This window comes from Pocillopora damicornis, chromosome 6 (assembly GCF_964200805.1).
Source record: "Pocillopora damicornis chromosome 6, jaPocDami1.2, whole genome shotgun sequence".
Taxonomy (NCBI): Eukaryota; Metazoa; Cnidaria; class Anthozoa; order Scleractinia; family Pocilloporidae; genus Pocillopora; species Pocillopora damicornis.
This window is the reverse complement of record NC_142675.1, coordinates 2,168-20,899: the sequence shown is the minus strand read 5'-3', so window position 1 is coordinate 20,899 and position 18,732 is coordinate 2,168. Positions and strand designations below refer to the sequence as shown.

The 18,732-nt window shown below is 38.9% G+C and overlaps 1 long non-coding RNA gene across 1 annotated transcript; it reads left to right on the top strand.

The window, feature by feature from the left end:
- The first annotated feature begins 11,857 nt into the window (after positions 1 to 11,857).
- On the top strand, positions 11,858 to 14,066 carry LOC149043311 (uncharacterized). The gene is made up of 4 exons (XR_016187670.1): positions 11,858 to 12,169; positions 12,575 to 12,636; positions 12,802 to 12,886; positions 13,322 to 14,066. It is a non-coding gene; the product is annotated as an uncharacterized LOC149043311 (long non-coding RNA).
- The last annotated feature ends 4,666 nt before the right edge of the window (positions 14,067 to 18,732 follow it).

Sequence of the window (18,732 nt, the reverse complement as noted above, 5' to 3'; positions counted from 1 at the left end):
CTCTAAGTGGGAATGCCGCAGTAACACTTGCCACGCCCTTCTGTATTTAGTCTTGGAAGAAAAGTGAGGGAACGCAGATGTTAATTTGCCGTTTACGTTTACCACAACAAAATGTGCCTCTAATGAATAGTACTAATTAGAAAAATCGTGCGCGCTAAAAACCCGTGCAGTTAGACGAGCCATTCAGGGAAGAGCTCAATAACCCACGTGCACGCATAAGGTTTAAAATGCGCACTTTTGAAATTATCACAAGCTTAGGGAAATTCTACGTCAGTGATCAATTCTTGTCACAATTTTTGCTTTTACACAGTGTTTTCTCCCTTGGAAGCCCTCTTTCGTTTCTCGTTTTGTCAAACTTAACATCACGTATCATTTCTGGCAACGAACGGAAGCAGGTAAGTGTTTATCGACGCTTATAGAGACAAGTAAAACTGTGTAAACTAATTCTAAAAGCAGCTGAGCCATTTACAAATTCAAGAAGGGCTCCAGGACGAAGCTTCGTTTTATTAAATCCTTTAATTCTTTCCAGTCGCTCGTATTTCCGCCCAGAAGCTGTCAATAACTTAGCAGCAGAAATTCTATTGCGTAATTTTTTTTTTTTTTTTTCAAAATTGGATTCTTTTAAATTCTTCTTTGAAACTGTTGTCGCGCCGAGGGTAAAATTTCCGCACAGTCCCATCCTACATTATGCATTCAGTTCTTGAACAGAGAAAACAATTACAAAAACAATACATTTCCATTGGGAAAACAGATTTGTTTTACAATAGCACGGGGCTGTGCGGAAACTTTACCGCGCGGAGTACCATTTCTAATCTTTCGTCTTCTTTGCTGAAATTCCGCGTTAACAATTAAGAGAAAGTGTGGTTCGTGCTCTAAAATTTTAATTAGTTACAAGTTTGAAGCGAAACTCAGTGTTTTGAGCAATGCATATTAATTTTGATAATGAGTATATCTAAAGCTTGTTCATAGAGGCACTAGTTTTAAACATTGTGCGTAATATAGAGATGACGAGTGAATTAAGGAAATATTTCGATCGACCTTCTAGGCAGATTCCGATAATTTCCTTCGTCTCGACCCTTAAATTCCAATATCAGATCGTCAATTCTCCCCTTTAGCTGCCAAATATGTCCTTCCAAGTAGTTACAAGAATTTGATATCATATGAAGATAACAACATCCAGGAGATAAATTTGAATATTCTCACTTCCTGTTTGCTGGATAACGTATAAATAATATAGGGAGAAGTTACATTTTAATCACTTCTTAGACTTCCAGAGTTAACCGCTCGTTATGAAAAGTGAAAAATTAAGTTCACACTTCTGTTTTTTTTTCTTTTTAATCGAAACATCTGAATGGTAAAAATGTCAGTGGTACGGTTTTTAATCAAAGGTTTGTAAATTTCTGATATTTTAGACTAAAGGGTTATAATAAGCCATAAGATTTAACTTGCCTGTTTGTTTGCTTCTTTTCTGGGCTTCAAATGAAGCGATAACCTGCAAATGTTTAAATTTAATTTTACTCTTCAAAAGATTTTCCAAATTTCGCAAGGGAAAATTAAGGTGCGCCTCGATGTTTACTCACCATGACTCCAGATGAAACTGATATTTGACAATATGAAGGGGGCTTCGTTCTCACACAAAAGAAATTTTTTTTGTAATCTTGAAAGCCGAGGGATTATTGACATTTAATTTCTCGTTATATTATCACCCCTTAATCACAAATTAAGGTCACACGCATAAGAAGAAAATGAAATAATCACCAACAAACGAAGCTCATGATAGTTAAACACGTTCTTCTTAAGAAATGTTTAGAGAAGAGAATTGACAATAAAAACACTTATGTAAAGATGTGAAGGTAACAGTTTTTCCAATCTTGTTACTCCCGAAGGTTACTCTGGAAAAATGACTTAATTTATCGCATACTAACCAACTAAGTTTTGCAATGTTTCAGTAAAAAGTGTCTAACAGAAAATTCCTATTCAGTTCTTCTGACATGTGCAATGGTTGCGAATTCAGAATATAATTATTTTGCAATGTTTTCACCTTCACAAGGGGCCACGATGTTTTTACGTATTATTTATTTCATTTAAATATCCACAATATCTTTCTCATTTAGACTTGTATGACACGCTCCAGTCCAAACACCACTCATTCCATTCTAGTGCAGCTAATCCAGATCACTTAACCTAAGTCCCTCTCACTTCATTTCAGAAGAGTCCAGTTCATTGTGTATTTAGTCCAAAAATCAGCATCCAGCTCCATGCAGTCCAGTACGACCCGCTTCAGTCCTTGCCATTCCTTTCCATATGGTCCAGTCCATCATCACAAGACAAGTGCTGACTCTTGTTACCGGTACAACTCGCTTATGGACGGGAAAGCGTGGTGAAGAAAAGGGCCGACGCTTTATTGGGTTTTTTCTTCTCTTCCTTTCTGCTGTATACGCGGAGGCTGGGAACAGAACAGTTAGAAGACGCTGATGTCCAGCTGGTTAGTAAGATTCTTTGTGGGTTGGGATGAAAAAAAGGGTTAATAGATACTGCACTGGTCAAACCATAAAATCCAAATTCGACTTTAGCGCACGTCTTCCCCCACTGTTATTTCGACTGCGACCGTTTACATTTTCAGTTTAACTTGATTGAGAGGATCTTGAACACTGTGATCGAGTAAGACTGTTTAACTTGAAAAAAGTTTGCCTCGAAGGTTCAACTAGATTTTAACGTTATGATTGGAAATCGGATTTAAGCAATTCAGCTATGACAGCAAATTAGAATTGCGAATTAGCCTTTGAGAAAAGACCATGTGTGCATTGATGAAAATTAAGATCGTGTTTCTTTCGGAGTTCGCCTTCACCTTCGGTTCGAATTTCACTTCGGCTTCTCGTTCGGCCTTTCAAGACTTGTTCGGATTTTCAGTTCGGAAAACAAAGGCAGTGGGAAACGACTGAGAATTGTTAGCAAGTTGATATAAAAATGAAAGGACCGTCTGGGACACTATGGGTGTTCAAATTATCAGGGTGTCGGCATTACTGACACGGAACATTCGGAGTTTTGTGGACGCCCAATTCTTCGTCTAGGGTGCGCGTCCCCTCCTGCTGGGTTCTGTGAAGTAATTTCGAAAAATCTAAGTTAATTTATTGATGTTATGTGGTATTATAAATTAAATGCTTGACCCGATTGTCTCTGTGTTCTTTTCTTTATTTTTGGGAGACACAAATTTATGTGATTTATTTTTCGCGGCGTCCAGTGTAAATTTCTGTTTCAAGAATTCAATTAAGATCCGGGCGTCGTGTCTTTTCTTTATTAAGAAACTATTTTTTGATCTCACTAACGCAATTTCAACTGCAGGAGCTTTATACTGACCTATTTTCGGAGGCTTGAATTGCCAATTTCGGGGCATTTGCTCGAATCGTGAACTGGATTGTTACAATGACTTTCCAATTTGGCAATGAAAAAGCCCCAGAAGCAAAGTCACCTTGGTGTTAACTGTGCGTTCGCCCATTTTCGGAGGGTTTGATTGGTTTTCTTACATTTAGCGATAGTCGTCCATTGACGAGTGCAAAGGATTTCAAAACTTAACTCTGTCCATTTTCGGGGACTCGCCAAAACTTTTCAACATTTTACTTTGAATTTCCCATACCTGCGGATCAACATAAGCCCGTTTTCAGGGGCTGTACATCACTGAGACGGTAAGTGAAGAATTATTATAATTTTGACATATTGATCTGTCTAAGATGAGTTTCTTCGCTTAATAATGTGATAAGAGTAAACCTGATAATTTGAAATAAACAAAAACAATTGATCACTAAAAGATAAATTAATAACTAATGACATTGATTAATTCTTAAAGAACTAAAGAAATGATGAGTTAAATAGGGAGATCAATAATATATAAATAAATTGATATATAAAGAAGTTCAACAATCTTTTTGCAGAATATAAAATACAGTACCACGTTGTCTTAAAAGTTTGCAAGTATTTTTTTTCACAAGACTCAGTTTTCCTAAGACACCAGCTGACCTTTGGAAAGACACCAGCAATCACAAGGTCGCTAGTGATTCATGGCTGAAATTGCAACACTGGGATGTCAGTAGAGCAGGACTGGGATGGATAATCATAACAACAAGCTGAGCAACAGCTGCGAGGAGAATCTAAAACTAGGACATTTAAATTTCTGAGTAATGGATTAAAGGCCAGTCGAAGCGGATTGTCTTCCTCTTACAAAACTACTACATAGTATAGTGTAGTATTGAAGTTAAGGCTGGGATATCAGTAGAGGAGGACTGGAATACTTCACAAAAAGATAGCCGTAACAACAAGCTGAGCTACAACACCGAGGAGAATCCAAAGCTAGGACATAACTACAGGTATGTTAAATTTCTGAGTAATGAATATATAGTATACTTTAGTCTAGTCCAGTATAGGAGCTAACGTCGTCTCGAGTTTGCCACAATTTATATGAAAGAGGAGCGAGCCTTTTCCTCCATTTAAGAGCTTGAGACATTTTAAATTTCTGCAGCTCAAGATAAGCCCATTTTCAGCATCTTTGCATCACTGAGAAGGTAAGTAAAGAATTATAACAATGTGATACTAACCTGTGCAAGATGGGTTCGTTGCCTGATAGGAAAACTCTGATGCGTTGCATCGAGCAGTTAGAGGAGAAAGTTATTGTCGATCAGCACTACAGGTCATCTGAAAGAGGTAAGGCCGGCATGTTTTGGTTGCAACAGGTTTTTAAATGTTTTCTTTTCAGCATGACCTCGTGGCTCACTTAAAAACACGTCAAAACCAAATAGCACATCGAGCGCTTCATGGGTAATATGTAATCATTTGTAAGAGTTATTCTTTCTTCTAGACTATCTAAAATTTTCTGTTTACAGAACTTTTTAGGTGATTTCCTGATTAATTGTTTTAATCACAACGTTTCACAATGTGATGTGTTTGATATTTCAACATCGATTTTTCTCTGAACAGTTTTCTATTTTCCGTGGAGAAAAACTAGTGTTTTCAAACAAGGCCTAATCATCAGCCCATCAGAAAGGTCACAGATGACGATTAATTGTAAGTATTCAATCATGAAACAAATTAAGGACAACTAACACGATACCCATTGTTACATATTTCGTATGTTCAAAACACGAATTGTCTTAAATAATTAAAACTGAAACTAGCTTCATAATATAATTTTTATTTCGTTGATGTTTTCTCAAAACATCAGTATATTATCAGTCTGTATTAGCAGTCTTTTTACATGTAAGTCAAGTGTAGATCAAATGTATTGCCATCTACTCCATTGCAGTTTAGGTAATCCAGAACAATCCTTTTAACTTACTTTAAGTGCTTTTCTAAGCTATCCTGTGTGCTCTAGTACAGTCTTTATCAGTTTCATTCGGAAACGTAGAATGCAGATCAGTGTAGCGAGGTGCAGCGACTGTCCTGTATGGTACTCAATCCAGAGTAGTGCAATCTGGTGAAGTCAAGCTCAGACTAAGACAGTCCAGTCCAGTGAAGTGCGGTGCCGTCCAGTTCAGTCTTCTGAACTGCTGTCCGGCTCAGTCCAGTCTGGTCCAGTCCATTCGGTGGAATCTGCGCCCGTCTAGTCCAGTCTCGTCCAGTCCAATCCTGTTCGTTCCCGTCCAATTCCAGTTCATTCCTTCCCAGCTAAGTACATTTCAATCCAGCGTAGCCCAGGTCCATGTAAGTCAATAGCAGTCGAGTCTAGTCCAGTCAAGTGCAGTGCAAAGCAGTGCAATCCGTAAGAGCTCAGCCCAGTCCCGTCCCATCCAGTCGAGAACAACTAATTGCCACCGAGTCCAGGACACCGCAGTCCTGCTCAGTCGAGTTAGGAACAACAACGTGCATTGCGGCCCGTCCAGTCAAGTGAGATGCTATTCCGAAAAGCCCACATTTAAGCCCATACAAGTGTATTTCAGTCCAGTGTTGTCTTCAGATGTCACACCAACTCAAGGAAGAGCGTCTACTTACATTTTCGTAGAAAGGTCTCCTTTAATGATACCTTGAGCCACTTGGGCCGGTCACTTGGGCTTTACTTTTAATAAAAGTGTACCTAGTAACTCAAAAACAAACAAAAATAATTGATAATCAATAAAAGATAAAAAAAAAGAAATAAATATGTCTCACTAACTGATAACATTGATTAATTCTTGAAGAACTAAAGAACTGATAAATTGATAGAGACATCAATAAATATGTAAATAAATTGATATATAAATGGGTTAAGAAATAGTTACGTTGTTAAATAAATACAATTTTATCGCATGGTCTATGACTTGACAATCTTTTTGCAGAATATTAAAATACAGTACCACGTTGACTTGAAGGTTTGTAAGCATTTTTCTCACAAGACTAAGTTTTACCAAGACGCCAGCTGACCTTTAATAAGACACAGGGTCGCTAGTGATTCGTGGCTCAATTTGCAGGACTGGGATGGATAATCAAAACAGCAAGCTGAGAACCAGGTGCAAGGAGAATCCGACGCTAGGACATAACCAGAGGTACGTTAAATTTCTGACTAATGGATTAAAAGCTACTCGAAGCGGATTGCCTTCCTCTTACAAAAAGTACTACATATTGCAGTATAATATCGAAGTTAAAGCACGGATATCAGTAGGGGAGGACTAGATTGTTTCATTAGAAGAAAGTCGTAACAACAAGCTGAGCTACAACAGCGAGGAGAATCCAAAGCTAGGACAACCACAGGTACGTTTAATTTCTGAGTAATAATTTAAAGACTAGTCGAAGCGGATTATCTTCCTCTTACAAAAGTGCTACATAGTATAGTATAGTAAAATATTGAATTTAAAGCTTGGATATCAGTAGAACAGGACTGGAGTGCTTCATAAAAAGAGAGTCATAACAACAAGCTGAGATACAACTGAGAGGAGAATGCAAAGCTAGGACATAACCACAGGTATGTTAAATGTCTCAGTAAAGGAAGTATAGTATAGTCCAGTCTAGTCTAGTGTAAGAGTTAAGGTTGTCTCGAGTTTGGCAGAATTAATATAAAAGAAGAGCGCACCTTTTTTTCCATTTTAGAGCTTGAGACATTTTAGCTTTCTGCAACCCACGATAAGCTCATTTCAGCGAGTTTGCATCACTGAGAAGGTAAGTAAATAAACATAACCATTTGATACTAACCTGTGTAAGATGGGTTCATTCACTGATAGAAAAACCCTGATGCGTCGCCTAAAGCAGTTGTCGGAAAAAGTTATGGTCAATCAGATCTAAAAGGTCATCTGTAAGAGGTAAGGCCGGCATGTTTTGATTGCAACAAGTTTTGTTAGGGGTTTTTTTTTTTTTTTTTCAGCAGGACTGGAGTGCTTCATAAAAAGAGAGCCATAACAACAAGCTGAGATACAACAGAGGAGAATGCAAAGCTAGGACATAACCACAGGTATGTTAAATGTCTCAGTAAAGGAAGTTTAGCATAGTCTAGTCTAATCTAGTGTAGGAGTTAAGGCTGTCTCGAGTTTGCCAGAATGAAGATAAAAGAAGAGCGCGCCTTTTTTCCATTTCAGAGCTTGAGACATTTAAACTTTCTGAAACTCGCGATAAACTCATTTCAGCGACTTTGCATCACTGAGAAGGTAAGTAAATAATCATAACAATTTCATACTAACCTGTGTAAGATGGCTTCGCTCACTGATAGGAAAACCCTGATGCGTTGCCTAAAGCAGTTATAGGAAAACGTTATGGTCCATCAGCACTACAGGTCATCTGAAAGAGGTAAGGCCGGCACGTTTTGCTTTGCAACAAGTTTTGTTAGATTTATTTTTTCATCATGACTTCGTGGCTCAGCTCGGATCAGAGCAGGACTGGAGTGCTTCATAAAAAGATAGCCATAACAACAAGCTGAGATACAACAGAGAGGAGAATCCAAAGCTAGGACATAACCACAGGTATGTTAAATATCTCAACAAAGAAAGTATACTATAGTCTAGTCCAGTCTACTCTAGTGCAAGAGTTGAGGTTTTCTGGAGTTTGGCAGGATTAATATAAAAGAAGAGCGCGCCTTTTTTTCCATTCAAGAGCTTGAGACATTTAACTTTCTGCAACTCACGATAAGCTCATTTCAGCGACTTTGCATCACTGAGAAGGTAAGTTAATAATTATAACAATTTGATACTAACCTGCGTAACATGGGTTCGTTCACTGATAGGAAAACCCTGATGCGTTGCCTAAAGCAATTGTAAGAAAAAATTATAGTCCATCAGCACTACAGGTCATCTAAAAGAGGTAATGCCGGCATCTTTGATTGCAACAAGCTTTGTTAGATTTCTTTTTTCCAGGATGACCTCGTGCCTCAGTTCGGATCGGAGCAGGACTGGAGTGCTTCATAAAAAGAGAGCCATAACAACAACCTGAGCTACAACAGCGAGGAGAATCCAAAGCTAGGACCTAACCACAGGTATGTTAAATGTCTCAGTAAAGGAAGTCTAGTCTAGTCTAGTCTAGTGTAGGAGTTAAGGTTGTCTCGAGTTTGCCAGAATTTATATAAAAGAACAGCGGGCGCTTTTTCGGTTTAAGAGCTTTAGACATTTTAACTTTCTGTAGCTCAAGGAAAGCCCATTTTCAGCGGCCTAGCATCACTGAGAAGGTAAGTAAAGAATTATAACAATGTAAGATGGGTTCGTTGGCTGAAAGCAAAACCCTGATGCAAGGCATAAAGCAGTTGTAGGAGAAAGCTATGGTCGTTTAGCACTACAGGTCATCTGAAAGAGGTAAGGCCGACATTTTTTGATTGCAACAAGTTAGATATTTTATTTTCAGCATGACCTCGTGGCTCACTTCAAATCACGTCAAACCAAATAGCACATCGAGCGCTTTAAAGGTAATATGTAATCATTTGTAAGAGTTATTCTTTCTTCTAGACTATCTGAAATTTCCTGTTTACAGAACCTTTTGGGTGGTTTCCTGATTAATTGGTTTAATAACAACGTTTCACAATGTGACGTGTTTAATATTTCAACATCTTCTTTTTCTCTGAACAGTTTTCTGTTTTCAATGGAGAAAAACTAGTCCTTTCAAACAAGGCCTAATCAGCAGCCCGTCAGAAAGGTGACAGATAACGATTGACTGTAAGTATTCAATTATGAAACAAATTAAGGACAGCTAACACGATACCCATTGTTACATATTTCGTATGCTCAAAGCACGAATTGTCTTAAATAATTGAAACTAAAACTAGCTTCATAATATAATTTTTATTTCGTTGATGTTTTCTCAAAACATCAGTATATTATCAGTCTTTATTAGCAGTCTTTTTGCATGTAAGTCAAGTGTAGATAAATGTATTGCCATCTACTCCATTGCAGTTAAGGCTATCCAGAACAATCCTTTTAACTTACTTCCAGTGCTATGCCAAGCTTTCCTGTGTGGTCTAGCCCAGTGGAGTACCTTCATGTACAGTGCAGTACAGTCGTTATCAGTTTCATTCGAAAACGTGGAATGCACTTCGGTGCAGATCAGTGTAGCGAGGTGCAGTGACTGTCCTGTATGGTACTTTCCAGTTCAATCCAGAGTAGTGAAGTCAAGCTCAGACTAAGACAGTCCAGTCCAGTGAAGTGCGGTGCCGTCCAGTTCAGTCTTCTGAAGTGCTGTCCGGCTCAGTCCAGTCCAGTCCATTCAGTGAAATCTGCGCCCGTCCAGTCCAATTCCAATTCATTCCCTTCCAGCTAAGTACATTTCAATCCAGCATAGCCCAAGTCCATATAAGTCAACAGCAGTCGAGTCTAATCCAATCAAGTGCAGTGCAGAGCAGTGCAATCCGTAGCAGCTCTACCCCGTTCCGTCCCGTCCCGTCCCGTCCAGTCCATAAAAACTAATTGCCGTTGAGTCTAGCACAACGCAGTCCGGCTCAGTCAAGTTAGGAACAACCTGGTGCATTGCGGCCCGTCCAGTCGAGTGAAGTGCTATTCGGAAAAGTCCACATTGAAGCCCATACAAGTGTATTTCAGTCCTGTCTTGTCTTCAGTTGTCACACCAACACAATCAAGAGCGTCTACCTACGGCATTGTCGTACACAGGTCTTTTTTAATGATACCTTGATAAAAGTTTACCAAATAACTGAAAAGTAAACAAGAATAATTAATAATTAATCAAGGATAAAATAAAGAAATAAAATATACACCTCAATCACTAAAAACATTGATTAATTCTTGAAGAACTAAAGAAATGATGAAGTAATAGGGAGATAAATATGTGAATAAATTGATATATTAATAAGTTAAGAAAAAGGTACTTTGTTAAATAAGTACAATTTTATCGTAGGGTCTATATATAAACGATATTTTTGCAGAATATTAAAATATAGCACCACGTTGTCTTAAAAGTTTGCAAGTGTTTTTTCTCATAAGACTCAGTTTTCCAAAGACATCAGCTGACCTTTTGGAAAGACACAGGCAATCACAGGGTCACTAGTGATTCATGGTTGACTTGAAACACTGGGATATCAGTAGAGCAGGATTGGAATGGATAATCATAACAACAAGCTGAGTAACACCTGCGAGGAGAATCCGAAGGTACATTAAATGTTTGAGTAATGGATTAAAAGCTAGTCGAAGCGGATTGTCTTCCTCTTACGAAAAGTGCTACATAGTATAGTATACTATAGTGTTGAAGTTAAAGGACGGATATTAGTAGAGGAGGACTGGAGTGCTTCATAAGAGGATAGCCATAACAACAAGTTGAGCTACAACAGCGAGGAGAATCCAAACCTAGGACATAACCACACCAACGTTAAATTTCTGAGTAATTGATTAAAGGCTAGTTGAAGCGGATTGCCTTCCTCTTAGAAAAATACAACATATTTTAGTATAGTAAAGAATTGAATTTAAGCTGCGATATCAGTAAAACAGGACTGGAGTTCTTAAAGAAAAGATAGCCATAACAACAAGCTGAGCTACAATACCGAGGAGAATTAAAGGCTAGGACATAACTACAGGTATGTTAAATGTCTCAGGAAAGGAAGTTATAGTATAGTCTAGCCTAGTATAGTGCAATCTAGGAGTTAAGGTTCCCTCGAGTTTGCCAGAATTAATACAAAAGAAGAGCGGGTTTTTTTTCCGATTTAAGAGCTTCAGGCATTTTAACTTTCTGCAGCTCAAGATAAGCTCGTTTTACGCGGCTTTCCATCACTGAGAAGGTAAGTAAAAAATTATAGCAATGTGATACTAACCTGTGTAACATGAGTTCGTTAACTGATAGGAAAACCCTGCTGCGTTGCATGAAACAGTTGTAAGAAAAAGGTATGGTCCATCAGCACTACAGGTCATCTGAAAGAGGTAAGGCCGGCACGTTTTGATTGCAACAAGTTTTGTCAGATTTTTTCTTTTAATCATCGCCTCGTGGCTCACTTTGAATCGGAGCAGGAGTGGAGTGCTTCATAAAAACATAGCGACAACCACAAGCTGAGGTAAAACAGCGAGGAGAATCCAAAGCTAGGACATAACCACAGGTACGTTAAATTTCTGAGTAATAGATTACAGGCTAGTCAAAACAGAAAAAGCACTACATACTGTAATATAATAACGAATTGAATTTAAAGATGGTATATCAGTAATACAGGACTGGAGTGCTTCAGGAAAAGATAGCCATAACAACAAACTGAGCTACAACAGCGAGGAGAATCCAAGGCTAGGATATAACCACAGGTATGCTAAGTATCTCCGGAAAGGAAGTACAGTCTAGTCTAGTCTAGTCAGATGTAGGAGTTAAGGTTGTCTCGAGTTTGCCAGAATTTATATAAAAGAGCGCGCCTTTTTTTCGATTTGAGACCTTGAGACATTTAACTTTCTCCAGCTCAAGATGAGCTCATTTTTAGCGGCTTTCCATCACTGAGAAGGTAGGTAAAGAATTTTAATACTGTGATACTAACCTGTGTAACATGGGCTCGTTGGCTGATAGGAAAACCCTGATGCGTTGCAAAGAGCAGTTGGATGAAAAAGTTATGGTCAATCAGCACTGCAGGTCATCTGAAAAGAGGTAAGGTTGGCATGTTTCCATTGCAACACGTTTTGTCAGATTTTTTTCTTTTAAGCATGACCTCGTCGCTCAGTTCGGATCAGAGCAGGACTGGAGTGCTTCATAAAAAGAGAGTCATAACAACAAGCTGAGCTACAACAGCAAGGAGAATCCAAAGCTAGGACAACCACAGGTACGTTGAATTTCTCAGTAATAGATTAAAGGCTAGTCGAAGCGGATTGTCTTTCTCTTAGAAAAGTGTTACATAGTACAGTATAGTAAAGTACTGAATTCAAAACTAAAAATATCGGTAGAGCAGGACTGGACTACTTAGCGAAAAAATGGCCATAATAACAAGCTGAGCTACAACAGCGTGGAGAATCCAAAGCTAGGACATAACTACAGGTATGTTAGATGTTAGTTTAGTCTAGTAGAGGAGGGAACGTCGGTGGGTTCGTTGGCTTATAAGAAAACTCTGATGCGTTGCATAGAGGAGTTTGAGAAAAAAAGTTATGGTCGATCAGCACTACAGGTTATCTGAAAGAGGTAAGGCCGGCATCTTCTGATTGCAACAAGTTGTTAGATTTTTTTCTTTCAGCATGACCTCGTGGCTCCCTTTGGATCACATCATTAACAAGTAGCACATCGAGCGCTGCATAGGTAATATGTAATCATTTCTAAGAATTATTCTTTCTTTTAGACTATCTGAAATTTCTTATTACAGAGCTTTTTAGGTGCTTTCCTGATTAATTGGTTTAATGACAACGTTTCACTACTCACTATGTGACGTGTTTAATATTTCAACACCTTTTTTTCTCTGAACAGTTTTCCGTTTTAAGTGGAGAAAATAGTGTTTTAAAACAAGGCCCAATCAGCAACCCCTCAGAAAGGTCACAGATGACGATTAACTGTAAGTATTCAGTTATGGCACAATTCAAGGACAACTAACACGATATCCATTGTTACATATTTCGTATGCTCAAAAACACGAATTGTCTTGAATGATTGAAACTGAAACTAGCTTCATAATATAATTTTTATTTAGTTGATCTTTTCTCAAAACATCGGTATATCATCCGTCTTTATTCGTAGTCTTTTGCATAAAAGTCAAGTGCAGATTAATGTATTGCCATCAACTCCATTGCAGTTTATGCAATCCAGAACAATTCTTTTAACTTACTTCCAGCGCTGTGCAAAGCTATCCTGTGTGCTCTAGTCCAATGAAGTACATTAACGTGCAGCGCAGTACAGTCTATCAGTTTCATTTGGAAACGTGGAATGCAGTTCGGTGCAGATCAGTCTAGCGAGGTGCAGTGAACTGACTGTCCTGTATTGTACTTTCCAGTTCAATCCAGGCTAGTGCAGTGTAGTGCAGTCTGGTGAAGTTAAGCTCAGGCAAAGACAGTCCAGTCCAGTTAGGTACAGTGCCGTCCAGTTCAGTCTTCTGAAATGCTGTCCGGTCCAGTCCAGTCCACTCCGCTGACGTGTACTCCAGTCCAGTTTAATCCGGTCCAGTTCATTAAGTGGAGTCTGGTCCCGTCCCGTCCCGTTCAAATCTATTGGTTCCCGTCCGATTCCATTCATTCCCTTCCACCTAAGTACATTTCAATCTAGGATAGCCCAGGTCCATATAAGTCAACAGCAGTCGAGTCTAATCCAGTCAAGAGCAGTGCAATCCGTGGCAGCTCTACCCCGTTCCGTCCCATCCCGTCCAGTCCAGAACAACTAACTGCCGTTGAGTCTAGCACAACGCAGTCCTGCTCAGTCAAGTTAGGAACAGCCAAGTGCATTGTGGCCCGTCCAGTCAAGTGAAGTGCTATTCGGAAAAGCCCACATTGAAGCCCATACAAGTGTATTTCAGTCCTGTGATGTCTTCAGTTGTGACACTAACACAATCAAGAGCGTCTACTTACGGCATTGTCGTAGACAGGTCTTTTTTAATGATACCTTAATAAAAGTATACCTGATAACTTAAAAATAAACAAGAATAACTGATAATCAATAAAACATAAAATAAAGAAATAAATATATATCTCAATCACTGAAAACATTGATTAATTCTTGAAGAACTAAATAAATAATGACTTAGTTGGGAGATGAATAGATATGTAAATAAATGGATATATAAATAAGTTAAGAAATACTTACGTTATTAACTGAATACAATTTTATCGTATGGCCAATGTATTTAAAATGTTTTTGCAGAATATTAAAATATAGCACCATGCTGTCTTAACGATTTGCAAGTATTTTTTCTCACAAGACTAAGTTTTACCAAGACACCAGCTGACCTTTTAGAAAGACACAAGACATCACAAGGTCGTTAGTGATTTATGGCTGAAATTGCAACACTGAGATATCAGTAGAGCAGGACTGGAATGGATAATCATAATAACAAGCTAACCCACAGCTGCAAGAAGAATCCAAAGCTAGGTACAGGTACCACTTCCAGGTCCAGATACGTTACATTACTTAGTAGTGGATTACAGGCTAGTCAAAGCGAATTGTCGTTACTATAGTAAGGTATTAAATCCAAGGCTGGGAGATTAGTAAAACAGGACTGCAGTGCTTCCTGAAAATATAGCCATAAAAAAAGCTGAGATACAACAGCAAGGAGAATCAAAGACTAGGTCATAACCACAGGTATGTTAAATGTCTCAGTAAAGGAAGTATAATATAGTCTAGTCTATTATAGGAGGCAAGGTTGTCTCGAGTTTGCCTGAATTAATATAAAAGAACAGGGGGCCCTTTTTTCGGTTTAAGAGCTTTAGACATTTTAACTTTCTGTGGCTCAAGAAAAGCTCATTTTCAGCGGCTTAGCATCACTGAGAAGGTAGGTAAAGAATTATAACAATGTGATACTAACCTGTAACATGGGTTTGTTGGCTGATAGGAAAACCCTGAGGCGTTGCATAGAGTGGTTGAAGGAAAAAATCTTGGTCGATCAGCACTACACGTCATCTAAAAGAGGTAGGGCCGGCAGATTTTGATTGCAACAAGTTTTGTTAGATTTTTTCTTTTCAGCATGATCTTGTGGCTCAGTTCGGATCAGAGCAGGACTGGAGTGCTTCATTAAAAGATAGTCACAACCACAAGCTAAGTTACAACCGCGAGAAGAATCCAAAGCTAGGACATAGCCACAGGTGTATTTAATTTCTGAAAAAACACAGAAAAGAAAAACCGTAACAACTTCGAAAAGTTTTCCTGAATTGAATAATTTTAAAGGCAGACCTATACCAGTACAAAATGTAACAATTATCTTCATAAAAAAAACCAATCCTTCAACCTCCAGCCAACGATAAGCATGTGATTCAATTGCCACAGTTAGTAAGGGCAAAGTATAAGATTCCTTGCGTATATTTTTGTATGCAAATCTTCGTTGTATTCTAATAAAGTTACCGTCATACTTTATATATAGAATTTGTTATGGTTTATATATAGAATAGAAGAGTGTAAAATATAAGTGTGAAACATCAAGCAATAAAAGTTTGATTAAATATTTTGTATGACAGCAAGAAAGCCGACTACCACCTTGACTTGATTAGGAATTAAACCCAACCCCAATCCCAAACCGTAAACAAATTCAAATTCTTTTTCCAAGTCTCACTACGAGATCTTTTTAAAAACAATTTTGCCAAACTTCATTCGCCATATTGAAAAGAAAGAAATCCTCATTAACAAAAGCAGCGCATTATAGTCTAAATCAAAGGTTTTACCCAGACAGACTGTAAAGTTTATTATTTCGTAAAACTCATTTCAAATTAATAGTTCCAGTAAAAAAAATCCACCCTAGCCTACAAATTTCCCAACCATACGGTAAGGGTTCTTATTTCAGAAAATCCACCCGATCTTATTTATCTCGAAAAGAACCGTTGAAGCTCAGATATTTCCCACCGAGGCAGCTAAGGTCATATTTCAGTCGAGTTAATTTCAAATTAATGGTTCTAGTAAAAAAAATCAATCCTATCCTAGATATTTCCCCAAAAAACGGTTAAGGTTATTATTTCGAAAAACTAACCCCTAAGCATATTTATCTCCAAAAGGGCAGTTAAAGCTCAAATATTTCCCAGAGAGCAGCTAAGATTACATTTTGGTAGAGTTAATTTCAAATTAATGGTTCCAGTAAAAAAATTTAGACCCCATCCTAGACATTTCCCAGATAAACGGTTAGGGTTTTCATTTCGAAACCCTAACACTAAGCGGAGATATCTCCAAAGAAGCAGTTAAAGCTCAGATTTTTCCAAGCAAGGCAAGTAAGGTTAATATTTATAAACATTTATAAAAAACTAATATTTCTTGCGAAAAATTCAAGTAAAAAAATCAATATCTATAAAAAAAAAAATCAGTAAGGGTTGATATTAACAACAATCTACCCCAGCGTAAAAAAGTTCCAGAAAAGACATTAAAGGTTATTATTTCCAGAAAAAAACCCTAGTATCAAAACAAAAAACCGACCCTAACCCTAAGCGAAACCCTAAACCCTACCCAACCGTTAACGACCCTAAACAACCCTAACCACAAAACAACTCTTAACACTAAAAAACCTAAGCCTTACACAACCATAACTAACCCTAAGCAATACCCTAACCGCAAAAAACCTCTAAACCCTGAAAAACCCTATACCCTACCAAACCGTAAACGACCCAAAACAACCCTAAGCGCGAAACCACTCTAAACCCCCCAAAAAACCTAAACCCTATACAATCGTAACTAACCCTAAGCAATACCCTAACCGCAAAAACTCTAAACCCTAAGCAACCGTAAACAACCCCAAACCACCCTAGGCGCAAACTCAGTCTAAACCCTTAAAAAGTCTAAACCCTACACAACCGTAACTAACCCTAAGATATACCCTAACCGCAAAATACCTCTAAGAACTGAAAAACCCTAAACCCTACCCAACCGAAAGAAAACCTAGCCAACCCTTAGCGCGAAACCACTCTAAACCCTAAAAAACCTAAACCCTACAAAACCATAACTAACCCTAAGATATACCCTAACCGAACAAAACCTCTAAACACTGAAAAACCATCAACCCTACAAAACCGTAAGCAAACCTACCTAACCCAAGGCGCAAAAAAACTCTAAATTTAAAAAAAACTAAACCCTAAAAAACCCTAACTAACCCTAAGATATACCCTAGCTGGAAAAGACATCTAAACGCTGAAAAACCCTTGACCCTACCCAATCGTAAGCAAACCTAGCCAACCCTATACGAAAATGAACTCTAAACCCTAAAAAAACCTCAACCCTACACAACCGTAACTAACCCTAATATATACCTTAACCAGAGAAGACCTCTAAACGCTGAAAAAACCTACACCCTACGAAACCGTAAGAAAATCTAGCCAACCCTAGCCGTAAAAGAACTCTAAACCCTAAAAAACCCTCAACCCTACACAACCGTAACTAACCCTAACATATACCCTTACTTGAAAAGACCCCAAAGCCCTAAATAACACTAGACCATAACAAAATATAAAATAATCTAGCCAACCCAAGGCTAAAAAAAAAACCCTAAAGCGCCTAAACACTAAAAAACCTTAACTAACCCTAACCCTAACCCTAACCCTAACCCTAACCAGTAATTGCTTTAGGGTTAGGGTTAGGGTTAGGGTTAGGGTTAGGGTTTAGGGTTAGGGTTAGGGTTAGGGTTAGGGTTAGGGTTAGGGTTAGGGTTAGGGTTAGGGTTAGGGTTAGGGTTAGGGTTAGGGTTAGGGTTAGGGTTAGGGTTAGGGTTAGGGTTAGGGTTAGGGTTAGGGTTAGGGTTAGGGTTAGGGTTAGGGTTAGGGTTAGGGTTAGGGTTAGGGTTAGGGTTAGGGTTAGGGTTAGGGTTAGGGTTAGGGTTAGGGTTAGGGTTAGGGTTAGGGTTAGGGTTAGGGTTAGGGTTAGGGTTAGGGTTAGGGTTAGGGTTAGGGTTAGGGTTAGGGTTAGGGTTAGGGTTAGGGTTAGGGTTAGGGTTAGGGTTAGGGTTAGGGTTAGGGTTAGGGTTAGGGTTAGGGTTAGGGTTAGGGTTAGGGTTAGGGTTAGGGTTAGGGTTAGGGTTAGGGTTAGGGTTAGGGTTAGGGTTAGGGTTAGGGTTAGGGTTAGGGTTAGGGTTAGGGTTAGGGTTAGGGTTAGGGTTAGGGTTAGGGTTAGGGTTAGGGTTAGGGTTAGGGTTAGGGTTAGGGTTAGGGTTAGGGTTAGGGTTAGGGTTAGGGTTAGGGTTAGGGTTAGGGTTAGGGTTAGGGTTAGGGTTAGGGTTAGGGTTAGGGTTAGGGTTAGGGTTAGGGTTAGGGTTAGGGTTAGGGTTAGGGTTAGGGTTAGGGTTAGGGTTAGGGTTAGGGTTAGGGTTAGGGTTAGGGTTAGGGTTAGGGTTAGGGTTAGGGTTAGGGTTAGGGTTAGGGTTAGGGTTAGGGTTAGGGTTAGGGTTAGGGTTAGGGTTAGGGTTAGGGTTAGGGTTAGGGTTAGGGTTAGGGTTAGGGTTAGGGTTAGGGTTAGGGTTAGGGTTAGGGTTAGGGTTAGGGTTAGGGTTAGGGTTAGGGTTAGGGTTAGGGTTAGGGTTAGGGTTAGGGTTAGGGTTAGGGTTAGGGTTAGGGTTAGGGTTAGGGTTAGGGTTAGGGTTAGGGTTAGGGTTAGGGTTAGGGTTAGGGTTAGGGTTAGGGTTAGGGTTAGGGTTAGGGTTAGGGTTAGGGTTAGGGTTAGGGTTAGGGTTAGGGTTAGGGTTAGGGTTAGGGTTAGGGTTAGGGTTAGGGTTAGGGTTAGGGTTAGGGTTAG